Source organism: Pleurodeles waltl, chromosome 2_2 (assembly GCF_031143425.1).
Source record: "Pleurodeles waltl isolate 20211129_DDA chromosome 2_2, aPleWal1.hap1.20221129, whole genome shotgun sequence".
NCBI lineage: Eukaryota > Metazoa > Chordata > Amphibia > Caudata > Salamandridae > Pleurodeles > Pleurodeles waltl.
The window spans coordinates 1,056,705,650-1,056,726,261 of NC_090439.1; the positions used below are offsets into that span (position 1 = coordinate 1,056,705,650).

The 20,612-nt window shown below is 41.8% G+C and overlaps 1 long non-coding RNA gene across 1 annotated transcript in view; it reads right to left on the bottom strand.

Annotated features, from left to right (window-relative positions):
- The window catches only part of LOC138274580 (uncharacterized), a 132,286-nt gene extending 122,107 nt beyond the window's left edge, over positions 1-10,179 (bottom strand). The window contains exon 1 of the long non-coding RNA XR_011200386.1: positions 9,911-10,179. This is a non-coding gene — a long non-coding RNA (uncharacterized lncRNA). The remainder of the gene's footprint in view (positions 1-9,910) is intronic.
- Between the last annotated feature and the right edge of the window lie 10,433 nt (positions 10,180-20,612).

Sequence of the window (20,612 nt, forward strand, 5' to 3'; positions counted from 1 at the left end):
CTTGGTACATAGCATTTGACATTTCCTAAATAACGATTTCTATGAAGTCATTATTTAGGAAATGCAAAGTTGCATCTACATACAGCTGGCTCTAGAGCCTTCCCTCAGTCCCCACTTACTCAGTGTTACAGGAATGTAATATACCCCGTGAAGGTACAGGTAATGGATTAGATGCAACCGACTACTGGGCAGGTGCTCACCAGTTTGTGACCAGCAATGTTCCTGCATTTCATCTGTCAACGGGCCAAAATTTGCCTGTTACCCTGGTATTGCTGAGTTTTCTCCAACAGGTATATTGGTTTATGCTGCTGTTGGAAAATGGGTTATTGGTAGGGCAGGTAGGTACCTACACCTAGCAACAAGCCACTAACCTCCACATAGGTACAGTTAGGTCTCAGTAAATTAATCCCAGCTCAACCCTTGGTAGCTTGGCAACGAGCGTCAAGGCTTAACTTAGGAGACAAAGTGTAAAGCATTCAAATATCACAAAACAGTAATTAAATAAAACACAGGAAACAGTTTAAAAATCCAAAACCAATTTATAAAAATAGTTTATATTTTTATCTTTAAAATGACACAAAAACGATTAAAATCGGTTCAGGGGAACCGGAGATATGAATTTTTAAAGAATTATTACTTTTCTAGCGCTTAGAAACAAAAAGCGCCAATCGGGTCATCTGGTTGCACCTCGACCGGGGCAAAGTCAAACTTTCAGGCCGACCGCGATGGAGCCCTGCTCGGCTACAGGTCGCGGGAGGCCTCGGTTAAAAAGTTACCTTCTGACTGAAACTTTATTTTGAAGTTTTTCTTCACCGGGACGAACCTGCCAGTTGAATCCGACCTCCTGGAGCCCTTGTCCGGATACGCGATGTGGGTTTCCTCGGTGGAGACTTTTACCTTCGGACTTAGTCGTTTTTTCGAGATGAAAATCCTTCGACCGGGGTAAACCTGGATCTTGATCCGACGTCCATGGAGCCCTTCTCGGATACGATGGCTGGGAGGTCCCGGTCAACTTTTTACGTTCGGACTTAGTCTCTTTTTCGGATGTTTTTCTTTACCGGGACGAACCACGAAGTCAGGCCGGGTCACGGTTGAGGCAAGCCGGCTAGAATTTCCGCTGCGGGTCGGTCCCTCTCTGGAGCTTTTTTCCAAAAATTCTCAAATCTTTTCCAAACTTCTGGGGCTTCACCCAGATGTTCTTTTAAGGTTCTTTTGGGGTCCACAGCTCACCCCAAGGGTCCAGAAGTTCTGTGATGGTCCTTGGGGGGTGCGGACTTCAACTCCCAGAATGCACCTGGAGCAAACTCCTTTTTGGCCACTGGACAGTGGTCAGCTGGTCGCTTTCTTCAGGAGTTGGTGCAGGGGACTCTGGTTAGCAATTTTTCACCTGTAGCAAACAGGGAGTCCCTCCTTGAACCAGTTGAAGCCAGGCAAAGTCCTTCTTGTGGTGAAGCCCAAGTGTGCAGCTGGTGCAGTCCTTCTGAGTGCAGGTTCCAGGTGCAGGCCAGGGGTCCAGCAGGGCAGTCCTTCTTCTCCTTAAGTTCTTTCTTCTTGAAATTTGGTGGGGATCTGAGGTGTGGGTGCAGGTCTGCCAGTTTTATCCTTGCTCCTGGGTGAAAAGCAGGGGGGCCCTGGTTCTCCAATCAGGGACAGGGTCGTCCCCCTGTGATGACCACTTCCTGGGAAGTGTGGCAAAAATCCATCCCAGAAGGCAACAGTCTAAAAATCCAACATGGATGAATCTGATTTTTGGAGGTTACATCTGGCTGAGCCCACCCACTGGTGTGGCTAAAAATCATAAACACACCCCTCTCCTGCCCTCTCCTAATCTAATCAAGGGGGCACCTAATTGTCTGGGGTTGCAGGATGTGGGGGTGTTGCTGGGTGCTGCAAATGTCCTTCTCTGCCTTTGAAGACCAGTTTGGCAGCCCTCCCCCTTCCTGCCTCACCATCTGCTGAGGGGAGATTCTCTCCCCCAAGCACATTCCTTTGTGTGAAGCCTGGCCACTTCACACCTCATCAAGGCAGCCTGGCAGAAGCTGCTGCAGGCTGGCCAATCAGAGCACAGCAGCAAAAACAATGCAGAGCTGAAATTGGCAACTTTTTAGGTAAAGTCTAAACTTTTTACCTGGACAAGTTATATTAAATCCAACAACTGGAAGTTGTGGTATTTATTACAACAATCAATTTGATACCAAATTATTGGTATGTAACATTTAAGGAGACTTTAACATTTAAAATAAAGTCTGCCCATTCTAGCCTATGAAGGCCATTTACTTCAATGAGGGAAAAACGAATTTGGCTGATTTTACCTCACCAGGGCTTATAAATCTATTTTTATAAAGTCCCTGCTTATAGTTACATGGCACCCAGCCCTAGGGGCACATAGGGCACACCTTAGGGGTGACTTATATGTAAAAATAAGGTAGTTTAAGACTTTGGAAGTACCTTTAATTCCAAAGTCGAATTTGCATATAACTTTATTTTAAAAGCAGCCAGCAAGGCAGGCTTGCTTTTAAAATGACACTGGGCACCTCAGCAGTGCACCTAGGTGTGCACCACCTATGCTGTGGTCCCTAAACCTACATGCCCTACCATATACTAGGGACTTATAGGTAGGTTAACTTAGCCAATTATAATTAGCCTATTTTGCATATCCATTTTACACAGAGCACAGGCCCTGGGACTGGTTAGCAGTACCCAGGGCACCATCAAAGTCAGGAAAACACCAGCAAAAAGAGGAAAATGGGGGCAAAAAGTTATGGGGCCTCTGCAATCAGCCCTGTTTTCTCACAGCTGCCTTATCTAAAAGGGTGATAAGCTTTTTGGAGACGGTTTGAACCTATCAGGCTCTTGTGGAAGGATTGGTGTCAATTGTTTACTTTTCATTTTTAGTCTATGTTAGTGGAGAGTATCAAGAGGGGTAATCATCAAAGTTGTCCAGAGGGCATCCATGCAGACAAATTCAACAGGTGGACATGGATTTCCCAATGTTTTAATGTAATGTGAAGTTTCTGAGGTTACAATTGTCTTACCTATTTACCTGTTGCAGGAAACCATGGCTGTACGTTCAGGAGGGTTTGCAGTAAGGTGTGTCTTTTTCCTGAGGCTCTCCCATGCCATGGTTGTGCAGGCCACTGTGTTTCTTTCTATACAGTGTTTAATTGCAACCATAGGACTGTAGTTAGGGCAGTAGGATCCTGTTGGAAAATGGCTCTCTCTGAAGGTCCACCCTAAACCTTTTTCTCCTCCTATTTTTCTGATACTGGTTTTGTTTGCTTTGGGACTCTGAACAATTTACCACTTCTAAACAGTCCTAAAGTGCTTGTGCTCTCTCCTCCAAACATGGCAACATTGGCTCATACGCAATTGTCATATTTAATTTACTTCTAAGACCCTAGTAAAGTGCATTACATGCGCTCAGGACCCCTAAATTAAATGCTACTAGTGGGCCTTCAGCACTGATTGTGCCACCCACTTAGGTAGCCCCTTAACCATGTCTTAGGCCTGCCAATTGCAAGAATTGCAAGGCCTGTGTGTGCAGTTTCACTGCCACTTCGACTCGGCTTTAAAAGTACTTGACAAGCCTTAAACCCCCCTTTTTATACATATGTCACCCCAAAGGAAGGCCCCAGGTAACCCCTGGGGCAGGGTGCTATATAGCTAAAAGGCAGGACATGTACATATGTGTTTTATATGTCCTGGTAGTGAAAAACTCCTAAATTTGTTACATTGCAGAGCCCGTCTATGCAGTTTAAAGCTGCCATGTCGACCTGGCATACTAAACCTCTTGCCAGGCATGAACCTACACTTTTTATACATATAAGTCACCCCTAATAAAGGCCCTAGATGAACCAAAGGGTAGAGTGCAATGTATTTGAAAGGCAGGACATGTACTTTTAAAACTTATATGTTCATTCCCAAATTTGTTTTCATCTACTGCAAGGTATTTCTACCATGGGATAACACTGAGTTTACCTTATTACTTTTCATAAGTTTAATTCCCAATCTGGGAGAGAAAGGCTTCTCAAGTTTGGGGTGTCTGAACTCACAATTTAAAACCACAGCTTATGATAAAGTCGGATTTTAAATTGCAGTTCTGAAAATGCCACTTTTAGAAAGTTGACATTTTCTTGCTTTAGCCATTTGGTGCTTACTACCTGTCTCCAATCCATTATCCAGGTGAGTTAATTGAGCTCCAAGTAATGGGCTCATATGCTGGCATCTGTAACTGTAAAGACAATCGTAACCAACATGTGAGGCGCTTACTGACATTAATGTGATTCACCTAAGTTTTAAAAGGTTATCACACATAAACTAGATGGCACCTATCATTTCTATTTCCTGGTAAACCTTCAATGACAGGCAAGGAAGTCTACATTAGAGCCCACCAAATCAGTATTAAGTGCACTGTCTAATAGTAAGCAGCAAACATGAATGGATATGTAGCAGTTGGAACTTCAACTTGGCAGAATCCCCATATGCAATTGTGTCTGGAGCACAGACTCATTTATGGATCTATTTACCAAATTAACCAACACTTTGAGCCTCATTTCAAGTTTGGCGGACGGAAAAGTCAGTCTGCTAGACTCCCGACAGGGTGGCAACAGCCTACGCGGCTACCTCCCCGCCAGAGTCATTAAGAACTTCCCACTAGGTCGGTGGGCTGAAACCAAAGTTTCCACCAGCTGGACTAGCACAAAACAGGCTACAGCATTGTCTCGGGCTCGTAGTTGAGCCGGCGTTAGTGCTGTAGCCCGCAGGGTGCACCAGAACTGCAATCTTTACTGTCTGCAAAGCAGACAGTGAACATTGAGAAATTGCTGGGGCCCATGTTCTCTGCCAGCCTTTTCATGGCAGTAAAGTTGGTGGAGAATGAGGTCGTAATCCGCGGGGCAGCACTGCATGCAGCCCTGCCCTGGTGGATTAGGATCTCTGCCACCACCAGACCAGCAGGATCCAAGATCCTGCCACAGGTGGTGGTTCCCTACTGGTTGGACTTCGTGGGTTGTTGTGTGGAAGTTGGACCACCTCATCCAAGGTGGTCCAGACCACTATTGCGAGTGTAGCGGTTGTAAGACCGTCACACTCGTAATGAGGCCCTTTGTGTTTATAAAAAGTCACCAAAAGTGATTAAAACTGACATACATTTAGTATCCAGCACAAAACTTGTTTTATACTGGAACCTTGCTGAAATGTTTGCTTTCAAATACTTTACATTACTTTGCATCAAGGGGTTCCCCATGGGTGGTACATATCCATGTCCACACTACCACCCATTGTTTTTAACACAAAATCATATTTACTAACATTTGTGAGCAGAACATTGAGCGAAAAAAGAATGCTAAATTTTACCCACCAATTCTATGGCTGTGGAGGCTCCACGGTTTGGACAGAGAACTCCACACATGTAAGGATGAGACAGGTCTATCTTTTTATGTTCAGAGTCATCACCAAAATGGAAAGGGTCTCTGCATTCATAAAAGTACTGTTTTTGAAATTAAACTTGTAGTTTGTGGCTACCAATAAGTAGTAAGCTTACACACATGTGCAAGCTTATCTTTGTGAATCAGGCATGTAGTGCCTTTCTAAGCTCTTTCTGAGGCTATATCTTATAATGCACAAATGAACAGTGCACAATATCAGAACCAAGGACAACAAGGTCATGGTTTTCAGTGACAGTGCGTGTGTTTAATCAGCTGCCACTTCAAATGACAATGAGAGCTGGGTGGACAAAGCTAACATGATTCTTCTGTTTGATTGTGAAGACGGGAAGAACAGGAGGTTTATTCTTATTGATCCACCATTTATGAAAATCCAGTTCCTTGCAAGAAATGGTGAAGTTGGCATCAGGGAAAATTGGAGGAAGGTGTAGTGAAATAAAAAGTGAATACTTTGTTAGTCAGTCCTTAGAGGGGAAGCAGCACACTGGAGCTAATCTGGCATGGAGGAGTAGTAAAAATATTTCCAAGTGCATGGTCTGTGGGGTGTGGAGCACACTACCATCTGAGAGGCGCTCAGAATTTCCACATTGGTCAGAAATGCCAGGTCATCAAGCAGTAGCCTTTTCAGTTTATCTCTTGTGTCAGTGTGTGACCGGTTAGACCAATATCACTCCTTCAGTGCAGCAGCGACCCAAGAACTTTTTTTACTCATTTACATAGTACTTTTAAACTAGTTAGGCTTGTGAATTTTTGCACAGCCACAGGAAACCAGTGAGGTGGGCTCATGGGTTTATGTTATCGCATATCTTCAGGTTCAGGACGAATAAAATTGTTAATGGAATTCTTATAAATCCTTCAGACTTTTTTAGGACTTTATGAGAGTTTTCCGCTGAATATCAGACTTTTCTAGGACACACATTGGGCCTGATTCACAGAGGAAAACTTAGACGTTTGGTCTAAACTTAAAGCAAGGGGCTCATTCTGATTTCAGCGGTCTGTTGCTTAGACCTCCAAAGTCGCGGGTGCCGGAGGACCGCCAGTGCTGGCGGTCCTCTGACTGCCATATTCTGAGTACTGAAGGATTTCTGCCACAATTTGGGTGGAAATCCTCAAGTACTCGTTGCTAGCAGTCGGCGATGCAGAGGCTGTTCCACGCCGGCCCTACCTCACCAAAAGGACTCCACCAGCCGTATTAAGACCTGTAATATGGCCTGGCAGTGTCCTGATGGTGGGGTGAGGCCAGCGGTGGGAGAGACGGGTCCCGTCCCCTCAGGGAGGAGCACCTAGTCAGACGAGGTAAGTGTCCTCCTCAAGGGGGGGGCCTGTGTGAGTGTGAGTATGCGTGTCATGAATGGGGTTGGGAGGGGAGTGTTTGAGCGTGTTTGCATGTGTGTCTGTGTGTATATGTGGTGATGCGTGTGTATACACATAAGTGTGAAGGTTTTGTGAGTGTGAGTGAGTGTGTGTCAGGGTGTGCGTGTCTCTGGGTGCATGTCTGAATTTGGGGGGCGGGATTAAGTACGGGGATCAGGGTGGGGTGCCCCACTGGGATTACGGGTGGGCGGTTCACTACTAGGAGTGAGGGGGTGGGAGAGTCATTTACCAGCAACAGGAATGCAAATTCCTGTTGCCGGTAACCTTTCCACCAGGGATTTTGTGGTGGTGCTACTGCCACGGAATCCCTTGCAGAAATGGGACGCGAAATATTGGTGGAAGTATTGGGTGGCCCACCGGGTCGGAGATGCTCATCTCCGGCGGGTCCCACTGCCCTGGCGGTAGGAACGGGGAAATGTGCCAAACCGCCACCCTCATTATATGGCGGTCTGCACCACCACCCTGGTGATGGTCAAAAGACCATCTCTGGTCTGGTGGTTCAGTACCCACCATGGTCGGAATGACCCTCCAAATGCCTAAGTTTACAACTTTGGGAATTCACAAATGGCATTTATGATTACTATCTTTATGTCTGCATTCGGATGCGGACATAACAATATTAATCGAACAAAAGTCCAAGTTTACCTTATATTGTTTGTAAGTATTCATTCTTCCAAAATGGAACTGTTGGTCTCTTTCTGCTTAAGAAGTGTCACCTGCCCATGAAACGAGTCTTCATTTCCATTGGGTCTAACTTTCAGCGTTCAGTAGATCTTGGGGGCCCAAACTCTCTTCGTCTCCCTGAAATGCATTCACCACTTACAGTCCATTCAAGGGCATTGCCCTCCCCTCCTACTTCAACAGATTTTCAGCAGATTTTAAATCCTGCATACCAATTCAAATCCTGAGTCATACTGGATATTTCATACACTGTTACTGTTTGCATCCTCTCCACACATCTAGGCAACATAATGACCCTATTGTCTCTTCAAACAATTTACACACACACGCCTGCAGTAATCTGGTCAGTGTTAGGCTTACTTGTACTAATAGCAGAATAAACTTTGTCATCTGCATGGGTGTAAAACCTTACTCAACTTGCTCCACAGGTCCAGGTTTCAATTTCCAGCTACATCCAGACTTCACTTTCCTCTCAGAAATGTTTTAAAATTTATTGTTAGAGCCATTTTACACAATGAGTTATAAATATGAGCTACTTAAAGTGGATAAAATCATATAAAGTGCTTATGTTTTTGGGGTAATAGAAAAACAGTAACTGTAAAGGTAAGTAATTGCAACAACGTCTTATATCCATATAAAAATGTGGCTATGTTTTTCTAATTATGTGTTAATACCCACTTAACAAGTGCAAAGGGACTGCTTCATGAGGGCACAGGTGACAGACCAAGAACAACCCTACCCCCACATGGTTCACCTTGCTATGTGTATGAGTTATAAGCCTCACTAAATTCAGTTCAGTTTCAGAACCACTTACATTCTGGGCATAAAGTGCATAAAAGTGCAAGGACTCAGGGATGCAAAAAGGCAAAAGTTGCAGTCAGGTTTTCTCATCCAGAATTTCTCCCATCTGGTGGCAACCACCACCACAGCTGTCCTGTATCTAATTTCAAATACCTCCTTCCCAGCAGCACTTCAATAACCCAGCTCCCCATCTCACTCAGAGATCCATCTCTCCTTGCAGGTTCCTTAACCCCTAGTTTGTTTTCCACAAGACCCTACATCTTGTGCTATACCATCAGCTCACCCTATAAACCCCCTTGGCCTTCCTGATCTGGTAGGATCAAACCCAGATGGGATTTGGTCCAATCTCTCAGTTCTGAGGTCGAGTCTGTGGATGAGTTTGCTCACAATCATAAGAGGCAAGTTCAGGCAATAGAACAACAAGAAACAACAGTAACCTCCAAACACTGGCAATGATACATTTGACACCCCCCACACACACCCTGCAGTTAGTTCTGTGTGTGTGCATACAGTGAGCACCACCAACAAGCCACACCGCTCTCTGTATGAATGTACAAAGAGATGGCTAGTACTGAATTTAATTCGGATTCGGTATGAGAAAACAATAATTTCAGGGATTGATTCTTATGTTGGTCACCTGCTCAGAAGAGACTGTAGTGACAAAAAACACAGAGCAGCCCAGAACATTTCTAAAATATGGGGCCTGATTTAGATTCTGGTGGACGGGCTACTCCATCACAACGGTGACGGATATCCTATCCACCGAAATTAAATCCCATTATTATTTGTGATGGAGTAACCCATCTGCCAACATCTAAATGAGGCCCATATTGTGCAAGGATAAAGAAGTTAGCCAGTGGCCCAGAAGTAAGAAGTTGATCATGTTAAAAAAAGTCTGTGAAACAATAACAGAGAATGAGGATAAAAACAACAACAAACACAATGAAAATGGAAGGAATGGTTCAAAATAATATCTTTGAGTTTGGAGTGGGCTAGGGAAGAATGACCGCTCAGAAAATGTGTTGAACCATAACAAGAGAGAAAGAAACAAGCAGAAAGGTTTTAAAATGGAAGGATGGGGCAAATGAAGAGGAGTGCATAAAATGACATGTGAGAGTACAGCAAGCATTATACAACATAAAATACCCCTAATGTTACACAAAACGATAAGGCAAGTTAACTTGGAACTCTGTGACTACTGAACGTGATTCATTGTACCCCTACCTCATTGGTGAATTGGAATATCCTTGAAACATACCTTTGGACATACTTCATCTGAGATAATATTCTAAATGCTGTTTTACACGGCCTAATAATAAGACAATTTTAAATCCAAGGGGAAAGATGGCCGTTTTCACATGAAAATGTGTGTAGCTAAAAGAACACATGAGCTTTAAATAGTAAAATATGTACTGGTAATATGTTAATATAAGTTGACACATTTAAGGGTATACCTCGATTGACTCAAATAGAATTTCAGTTTTTTTACAAATCAATATAAAATGTCAAACAATACCCAACCTTTGTTGTACTTAAAGGTGAACTAATTAATAAATAATCCTAAACCTCTTTCCAAAAAAGCAACATTTACATTATAATCGAATAAATACCTTGACGGGTAGATAGCGTCTATCCTGACAGGTAGTACACGAAAACGCGTGCTTTCCACTGGACAAGAGAATTTAACAGGAAATGAGAAGCGAGTTTTTTGGTGTATCGCGACAAGATGTCCTTACAGAGAACCGTCCGCTTCGAATGTATTATATGAAAAAGGTTTGCTCCTTCAAATAAATAAATAAGCACAGTGAAGGTTAAGCGCGTGGTATTAATCTTGTGCTCAGCCGCTCACACTTTACAAGCAGCATCATGAGTTTACAGATTGGCTATTATTCTCTGCATGTAGGAGTTTAATATAAAACTCCAATGGCGTGGAAAGGTAATGCATTTCGGATATTGCAGTTAGCATGCCATTCGTATCTTTCCAGCTCTCTGCTTTGGCTCGAGACGGTGTTGATGTGGAAAAAATGTCCGCCGGTCTGCGCAGCAAGCATATCTTAAGCACTTTGAGAGTTCAGCGGCGCAACGACCCGCGTCGCTATTTAGCCTGACCGAAATAGATAGTCAAATATTTTATGGGAGAAATTTAATGGGGCTCGAGGGCACAGCTCTTCTTCTTCCTTTTGTAATGACTCGGCCAGAAAGCGCACACTCTGCTAATTGTCTTAATTGTTGCCTCACTATTAAAGTCCAGTATCATTGCGCCTCTGGCCTCCCTTTGGCGCTTCTGTCTCCTGGATCGTTTGCCTGTTTTCAAAGTTGTGAGGAAGTCTAAACAGATCTAGAGAGGCTGGAGGCAAATAAACATAAGTTGTACTTGATATGTTCGTGCATACAGCAGTAGTCCTGCGGCATGCAACATGAACTCCTTCATTTAGATAAAAAAGAGTCGACCTCTGATCAGAATTACAAGATTGCCTGACACATTGAGAGATGTCAATATAAAAATTGCCTATTTTTTTTTGTCATTTTAATTAACCAGTATCGTAGTGTGCAGTAACTTTAACGCTATATAAATTAATGGCTAGACACATAAACAAACATTGTCAATGCCAATAGCTGTGTATTTAAGGGAATGCTGTATGGTAATGTGAATCATCGATAGTAAATAATATAGGAAGTGATATATACCTGTAGGGAAGCAATCATTTATAGAATAATATTGGTGTAAGTTAAAAGGTAATTTAATAATGGCACTGTCAAGGCAGACCCAAATATAACAGCCCTCCTCTCAACTGTGCTGCTTCCAGAGACAAACACCATATCTGGGAATATAAGGCACTTTAATACATTACAGTGTCATGTTTGTGCCCCTGTAGGATCAAGCTCAGACAGCTGGGTAAATAAATTGATCCCAACTGTGTGGAGTGCAAACACTTTTTTTGTGGAAGCATACAAAGTCTTCCCAATCAAAATATGTACTTCTGCATCCCAACTTGTGGGCAGAGTCAGAGTTCCTCTCTAGTGATGCTCACATGATTGTCTGGTGTACTTCTGCATCCCAGCTTGTGGGCAGAGTCAGAGTTCCTCTCTAGTGATGCTCACATGATTGTCTGGTGTACGTCTGCATCCCAGCTTGTGGGCAGAGTCAGAGTTCCTCTCTAGTGATGCTCACATGATTGTCTGGTGTACTTCTGCATCCCAGCTTGTGGGCAGAGTCAGAGTTCCTCTCTAGTGATGCTCACATAATTGTCTGGCGACAGCTGTGCTGTCAAGCCAGACCATGAAAAAGTAGTGCATAAGTGTTGTAATCGTGTAAAAAAGTGGAATTTGATTTTGCACTACAACCGCCATCTTCCCGAGGGATTGGTGATGCAGATTTCTTAAAGATGCATGCACCACAGTAAGTATTACGTGAAAATATATGCCCCCTCTTTGCCTACAATTCTTTTTTATATGTTATGAAGTGCTTATCAAAAATTATTGGTGCTTTGTGCAAAGTAAATAATAAGGAACTGCACAAACAGATTTCACTTCGAATAAAGTTCTGTCTTAACATTTGAAACATGGAGAAATATGTACTTGCTCTGTTTTATCTCAGGACTACATTGCAAAAGTGTTGTCAAGCAGTTTGATTCTTTTTTGTCTCTTCTTAAAACAAAAATGTCTGCTTGATGGAAGTTCCAGCCCACTTTGGTAGTGCATCGCGGTACGTAAGTTTTCAAAGAACTGCTAATTGATAATGGCCTTGGAGGGGCTCATGAAACAAGCATAGGCAAAGCACATAGGTTTTGCGTATGCAATTCTATTGAGTTTGCCACTGTTTTTTTTTTTTTACATATTGCAGAGAAGTTGAGCTGCTGTGTAATATAACTTAAAGTTAAAAAAACGCTATGACGCAAACAATGCAGGCTGCGTTATAGAGGTTTTATTTATGTATAACTGCAGTAATAAGGTGATTTGTTGAAAATCATTACAGTTTTTGCAACCATTATCAAATAACAGGACCATGGCAATAGAGTGTTGCAAAGTAGAAACTCTCAAAACATTTGGATACTAAATAGAAAGAATTGGTACACAACTTAACCTGAGTACATTGCTGCCGTTACAAAATAAATACTGCATCATTACGTTTTAATTTCATAATTCACAAAGTGCTTTATCTGTAGCAATCATCTCTCCTCATAAAAAATGTGCAGCAATGTAAAATATTGTTTAGAATTAATTTAATATAATGGCATAATATAGCTGCACTTGCAAAATTCTGTATCTTTTTTCACCCTGCCGAGAACACAAAGAACCAAAAACGCTCACCTAAAATTCTCTGCATATTTAGGCTGGTGTCAACTGTCTCTACCCACTGGTACATATTAAGAACTGTGTGTATCATATATATCTATATTAATTTTAACTCCTCTAATACACAAGCAAAATGCCTCTTTACAGCCCCGTCTGAAGTAGCTGAGAGGTGCTTTGTAGGGCTGGCAAGGGTTATTTTTATTTATTTTTTAAATATGGCAAAAGAGTGCCTGTTTATGGAGAACGACCAACCTCAGCAGTGCGACATTAAGGATGTTTCCTTAAAATGTAATGTAGTGTTTGTTGCAAATGCTCCTTCTGACTGAAACTAATAAGTAGAGAAACTGCAGGCCAACATTCAAGTCTCTTATCGGGGTCCTGCCTAAATTCTCTGAGGCCGCGGTATGGCAAAATACTTGCTTTATTTTAACCTTATGAATATTTGTGGTTTTCCAGATGTTGTGATCTTTTTATTTTCAGGCAAGATGTGAAGTGTATAGAACATATTGTGAACTCTTGGTGTCTGAGTGAGTTCAGATTATGAGTGGGAATTTATGATGGGCATGATTGAGAGCCCTAAGGCATAAAAGCCTCTTCAGCACCAGTTTTCACTCTTCTTTCCTTTAATGAGTGCAGGAAATGAGAGGATCAGACAACTATCATTGAGCTGGCTCATGACCAGTAACAGTGCAAAATATTGAATTTATCCTTGGGTAAATTGTCTGCTATACTTTCATAGCAGTAATCTGTAGGGGGTAAGGAGGGCTGTGTGTCTGTATGAGTAATTACACTAATGATGCAAATACTGCTTGCTAATTTACTTTTTAATTTATTTTCTTTTATATTGTGATTTTTCTTATTTTAGGGTGTCGGAGCATGTTATATTGCACAAACATTCTACAGATACAATGAATCACACAAGTGTGTAAATCAATGTATATGGGGTGTTTACATAAGGCAATAGGGGGGTTAGAGGAATAGGTGCCACATTTAATCCATATCTAATAGGCATTATATGTGATGAGAACCTAGTCTGGAGAATCAAAGTCGGGATCTAAAACATAAAGCAGTGGTTGTCTGTGCTAATATAACTTTTATGCTACACGAAAGAACCCTTTTTATTAGCAACCCGAGCATAATGAAAGCTCGGAAATAACAAGGTTCTAGTTCTATGCCTTGCAGTTTGCATGCAGCTCCTTGATGCCGGCTCAGAGCTCACTGAGGTATATTGGAGAAATGTAACTTCAAGTAACATTGGGATCTCTTTCACAAAAGCAGTAACCCACTCATGAGATCGACATACAATACAAATCTGCACGTAACAAGTAGGGTTGCCTCTTGACCTGATTTTCACTGACTTGACTGGTATTTTATGGTTGCAGCAGTTACACAATCGCCAAAAAACAGAAAGGTTTCCACTCATCTGTACATATTTTAAACAGTGAATTTTACATGGAAACTCTTTAAAATGTAATGAAGAGCTACCTTAACAATCCATAAATGAAAAATTGTATAAAAAAGGGCAGAAAAGCATGCTGAAAATGAGCATAGGGGATTTTACGTAAAGTTCTATTTAACTGTCATCCCTGGGCCTCTGCAGAATCTTAAGAAGCGGCAACCTTATAAGATGTGTTTTTCAGCAGCTACATTAACCCTCTATGCTGCTTTATGGCAGGTAAAACTGTGACTAGAGGAAACATTGATTACTCTGGTTCTTGTCCCCTGGGCACTCATGGACTCAGGTTCAGCAAAGCAGCAGCAAGCAGCTGGATGGGCCAACATGCAGAGCTTGGCTCACATACAGCCAATATACAATGCCAGTCCATTGGGGAATCCTAAAAAAAAAATTATAACAGGCCTGCCCTTCAATCTGGGGCCAGACCAGCAGCATGAAGAAGGGCCATCATAGGAAGCACTGATTGATGGCACTGTCAAACTGCATACAATGGCCTGAGGAATGTTTTCCTTGGCGGCAGTGCCACATCCAAAAACTTTGCCCACAAATGGGAAAATAAAAAGCTCAAATTTGTGCAACCCACCAAGAGAGTTATTTTTCCACACAAATGGAAAAAATACTGCCTATGTGTGTGGGAAATAGCCAAGTCTGGCAACAATGATCATGACTCAAGCAACTGTGAAAAATCCAAGCACGATTCAAAAACTAGATGGCAGGCACTGCTTTGGAACACATACTAGGAATACATTTTTTATTTTGTGTTCCAAAAGAGTGTCAGTCATCTTATATTCTGATCTTCTCAATTCTTCATATGGAGCAGAGAATGTAGCATAAGAGCTAGAGCGTGGACCTTGAAGCTGGGAAACAGGGTTCTAATTTTGGTGGGAGGCTAAACATCATGTGACTCTGGGCAAATAATTTGCACTTAATCTCTCCGTGCCTGTGGATGTGTCAGTCTGTAATGGAACTGGTGCTCATGCAAGGATAGGGATTGCACTATGTAAAATTGCATGTAAAAAATAAGCAGCAGAAAGGGGGTGTAAACAAACACAAGGGAGTGCGGAAAACAACAGCAGGAGGGATGAAGCAGGAGGGTGCATAAACAGTGTGCAGTGGAAAGACAGGAACACAGCTGTGAAAGGCAGTTACACAAATAACATGCAGTTGCCAAACACACTTCAGCACAAAGAAAAAAGTAGTGTCAGCAAAGGAGGAGAAAGACTTCAAAACAAGGAGTATTTGGTCCAAGCTTCACTGATAAGAAACCACACAAGGAGAAAAATGAACACAAAAAGAAACAGCATGCTGAAACCAACCGAAAACAAGGAATTCAGAGTGACAAACATACAAACAAATCAAAAGTAAGGGCAGGCTGTATGCCCCTTTGAAGCTTTTTTTAGTACAAAAGACTTTGCAAGCTCAGCATAAGTGCTGTGCAGGCAAAACCTAAAAAACGCTGCATTAGCAGAGCGCTCAGCATTGCACCATGGTGCAATGGCGTGACATCAGGATTTTGCATGCCGTTTAATTTCAGCGTACACATTTCTACATGCTGATAAACGCCTAAGGGTTAGTCTTGCAAAATATAAACATGTGAAAGCCTGGTAAATATATACTCAAAATGTTACTCACCAGCTGGCTTTGTGCCTCAAAAATACATATATACAGAGGACCTTTTCAATTACAAAGTGTAAAGAGATTACTTTCAGTATATGTTGGTATGTAAAGGTACTGAGGTTGATTTGTTGCAGAAATAAAACTTGGGGTGCACTGAAACGTCATTGGTCAGAACCCCAAATAATCACCAAATAATGGTCCAACCTTGAAGATAGTGGTCAAATAGTATCCCAAGCAGGTAGTCAAAGATTGGTCCATGTAATAGACCATCTCAACAATAGCATGTCACAAGTAATCCTCAGATGTATCATTTTTAGAAACTTATTTGCTGTGGTGTAAACATCTGTCACAAATACACACAAGTATAATTTGGATGACGGTAATCAAATTTAGAATGCAATTCAGTGAGATATTTAACCAATGCCAAACTACAGTGAAGGCATGTCTATTTTGTTGGCAGTTAGCAAAATAGCTCGATTTGAGGAATAGAGCTGGCACAAGAAGCATGTCCGTGCATTGGTGATTTCATATAGCTGTATTTTGAGTGATTAATGGTGAATGGGAATTTTAGTGTGTGTGTGTCTGGTAATTATGTGTGTCCCATCACCAAACAGTTTTTAATGGAATGATTCCTCTAACAATAAATCTAATTTAAAGCCATCTACTTATACCTTTGAAAATTGTCTAACAATGCACTAGCAAATACAACACAATAGTGAACTGATTTATTTATGAGGTAAATAAAACCTCACACAGTTTACAAACAAGTAATCTTAACTTCCCTTTTCCAAGCAGATCGCCACTCCCCCAAGTGAAATACCAATCTCCAGATGATGTGCTTGTGAATAAGGGTAACATGGGGGGGCAACCAGGAAAGTAAGTTGACTTGATCTTCTGTGATGATGCTTTCTTGGCAGTAGATGGGAATTGGTAAAAAGCACGCACCAAAAAACATTTTTTGTTCATCTCATTGACCAATAATTGAATTATGGAAAATGAATCAATATTGTTCTTACTAGCTTATCCAGACATACAATATTAGTAGAATAAACACTGATGTACAACCTGACATTTTTCTTCCCTTTTATCTTGTGGCTTGTAGATCGAAAGAGAAATAAATGTTTTAATCATTACTGTATGAAAGAAAGCATTTTTAATGTGATAGAGCAGTTGTAAAGATTCACTATGGGATAAAAAAGGTCATAAACATATCCTCTTACTCAATAGGAACATTTGTAGCCTTAGGGGATAAACGAAAAATGAAAAAGCATTCTGCAAAACAATTATGGGCCTGATTTTAAACTCTGCAGATTGGTGACTCCATCGCAACGGTGACTGACATCCTGACTAGCAAAATCAAAACACAACATACGCATAATGATATACACCAGACAGTTTTGGAAGCACACCCCCAGATGAGCAAAACACCTTGTTTCAAAAGGAACAGAAATAGATCTTTCATCTCTCTACACACAAAACAGGGCTTAATGATGACATGCCCTAGGGTAAGCTGTCCATCCAAAGACTGATTAGATCATTCACACACTTTCTGACTACTAAGCCCTGTTAATTTGAGAGTTGATGACCCCAAGCCCCTGCTTCATTGAGGCGATATATAGGCGCACTTCCAGTTTCTGATGGTGCGGTGTTGGTCGGACTTTCAGGTGTGGTCTCTGCACGTACCCTAGAGTTAGTGCCCAGGGTTCACTATTTATCAGTACAATTCAATCTATGTGTGTAATGTCATCTTGCCCTTTGACTTATGTGTTTGGAGCATTTATTGTTCTGTTAATTCTGGATTCTGTAAAAAAAAAAATTGTTATCAGTCCCTTTTTAGAGTGTAATATTTTCATCTTCCATGAGCTATATGCATTGGCTATCCATTTTAAGTTTAAGATGGCACCCAGGATCAGATGTCTCCTTCAAAACAGTAACATTTTCATTATGGTTCTACATGTTTAGGACTGGCAGTATACAACTACCTTCAGGTTTTCAGATTTATGGGCCTAATACTTTCTGAATGCAATAACAGGCTGCATACATTATGGATTACAAACTCCCCAGTATGTGCGTTACTTCCAAGATGGCTGCGACCATTATGAGCCCACAGCATAGACTATTTCAAGTTGGTGCCCTCATTAAAAGGTCTCCCTTGAGACACTTGGGTGATAACATTTTCATTTTAGTTCCACATGCTTAGGGCTGGCAGCTCCCTGCTACCTCCAGTTTCAGGATTTATGGGCCTTTTACTTTGTGAAAGCAATTGTGGGCCCAATACATTATATTTTCTCCTACCTTGCTGCCCTCAATATGGCAGCCACCATTAGGGAGCAAAGCGCTTCAGTTCCCAGAGGAAGGCCTCACCTGGGCTGTATTGAGTTGACTTGGTCCCCATTTATGGCCTCTCACCAAGCATTATAGTTACCTTGGTGGGGGCAAAGGACAAGGTAGGTTACAGGTGCAATTTGCTCTGGTTCCCCGTAAGTACTTGATGCAGTTCCCCCTTGTTGCCATGAAAGTTTTACCCGTATCCTGAGTAACTGCTGCTTCCTGTTTCCAGCTTTATTTAAAAACGCCAGTGTCATTTCCTTTGCCACTCTTGTTGGGTCCTTGCATCTAGCCTAATATGGTAAGCTTTTCTATCACTCAGACATGGGCATTTGCTCTGCTGTGCATTGCATGACCATGATTGCACATTGTAGTCCTGTTCTTTATATGTTCTTTATATGTTTTGTTGGTGTGTTTCTGTTTATAATGAACACAATGAGATATGCAGCCCTGATGTCGGGACCATCAGCACTATTGAGGTGACCCCTCCCTAGCATGCTTCTCATTATATTCTGCAGCATATTTGCAGATGCTAATGCTATTCTTTGATGTTACTTTACTGTCAAGAACTAATCTGTTCACCCCACGGAGACACAATTCTGACCCAACTTGCTTGTTTCCAACTCTAGCTAGATGTTGCGTGTCTCCCACTTACTTGTTTGTGATCAACACAGGAACATTCTGAAAGGGAATAGATGAGAGAGAAAGAAACATGGTCGTCGCCTGGCAGGATCAGGATGGCTAGCAGTGGTCTACGAAGAGCAGATATCTCCTATGATGCATTAAACATTAGTCCAATAACACCTTTCATGTAACCAATATACTAAAACTAATCTCCACCAATTCCCACAAATTAGGTGTGCCTGTCAGGGTCCCCTTTCCTGCTTTTGATGGCTCTCCTCTCTCTCTTTAGCGATCTTCAAGAAACAGTATGGAACCTGCAATCAGATACAATGTTTAGCCTTCTGTTTTATCTACATGTATTCCCACCTCGTTCCCAAGTCAATATGACCCCACAGGAAGATCTACCTAAAGTGTTCCTGAAATTCAGTGTAGGTCTTGCTCCTTGGAGTCTTGATGAGACTTTCTATAACACAGTCACACTCACAATCATAGACATATGACAGGCAATAAAGAATGAAAATCATTTCTTAAGTATTTAGATTTCTCAAATATTCAGGGATTAATCAGTGCAGAGTGTTAGTATCCGAAAGAACCCAGTTCAGTGTCTTAACTACACTGAGAGCATAGGGTTGATATACTAAAGCTCAGTTTCGCATGTTATTGGTGTCATAATTGTTACATCACAGTGACAATTGAAAATAGAAAAAACAGACCTTTTATTCATGTTTTGAAGCAATCGTGTGCCAAGCACTGAGTGTTCTTTATCATAGGCAATGATTAGTATCACAAAAATACTACATAAAACTCAAGAAACATGTTGTATAGTATATCGGTAAAATAACAGTTGTCAAGACTGAGTCATGAGGCTGCTGTACCTGGCCACACCGAGTCTGAGTCATGAGGATGCCACAAGCTCAGGCAACAAGTTGATACGTGCCCCAGATTCCTACACAAGTTCTCATACAAGCAATAGCTCAAGAAAACATTTCTGAACGGCACCAACAATCATTGACCACGCAAGGGGGGGTGCTTTGCTTTAGGGGTACACTTTACTAAATGCCAGATGTGGTTTGGGAGCATGTTCGGGTTTGCCGGCCTGACATTTACTTTGCAGTTTGGTTTCCTACCTTAAAGTTACATTTTAGACCAGTTTTCACATCTTTGGGGTATGATTACAATTATCCTTGTCAACAACAATGATACTATCAAAATCATGAACACCATCCACTCCGGCTCCCCATCTGACCCCTGCCCTCAACACATCCTCAACAAAGCAAGCTCCATCATCGCACCTGTTATGCCATTAATTGTGTTTGACCACTGACTTTGTGTTTCACCACTACCCATATTAGTTGTTCAATGTTCACCAGTAGCGCATTACATGTTGTATTCAGTTTAGCTGCCTATTGGCTTTAACATGGCATTTGACATTACATTTTGTATTCAGTTTAGCTGCCCATGGGCTTTATCGTGGAGTTCGACATTGCAGTTGAGACATTGCAGATGAGCTGTGTTTTTCCACATGGTAGACCAAGCTGTGTTTTTCGTATTTCGAATTCTCACCGAGCCCCAGCGTGATAAGAGAGTGTATATTTTGTGTTTTTCCCTCTGCTCAACCCTGGGAATGAACGAGCTTTGGAGACTTGGCCACTCTCCAACGCTTGTTCTGTTCCCACTCTGATGTACAGTAGCCAGCTTGTTTTGACTATTTGAGATAAGGGCCTGTTAGCAGGCTTTTTCATTATAAGGGGTGTCCCTGGGCAGCAGCGAGGAATTTTCAAAGACTTCAGTCAGGAGCAGACGTCAGCTGCCTGACCTCCCGTTTGGGTGGAAAATCTCTTTCTTGCAGTTAAACAGAAGTCATCAACTTGCAGGCATGAGAAAGATGAAGAGCAGTGATAGGCCGTACGGTAATGAATTTGGACTTTTATTCTTTGCTTTGAAGTTATGCCATAATATAATCACATGTATTTGCTGTGTACATTGCAATT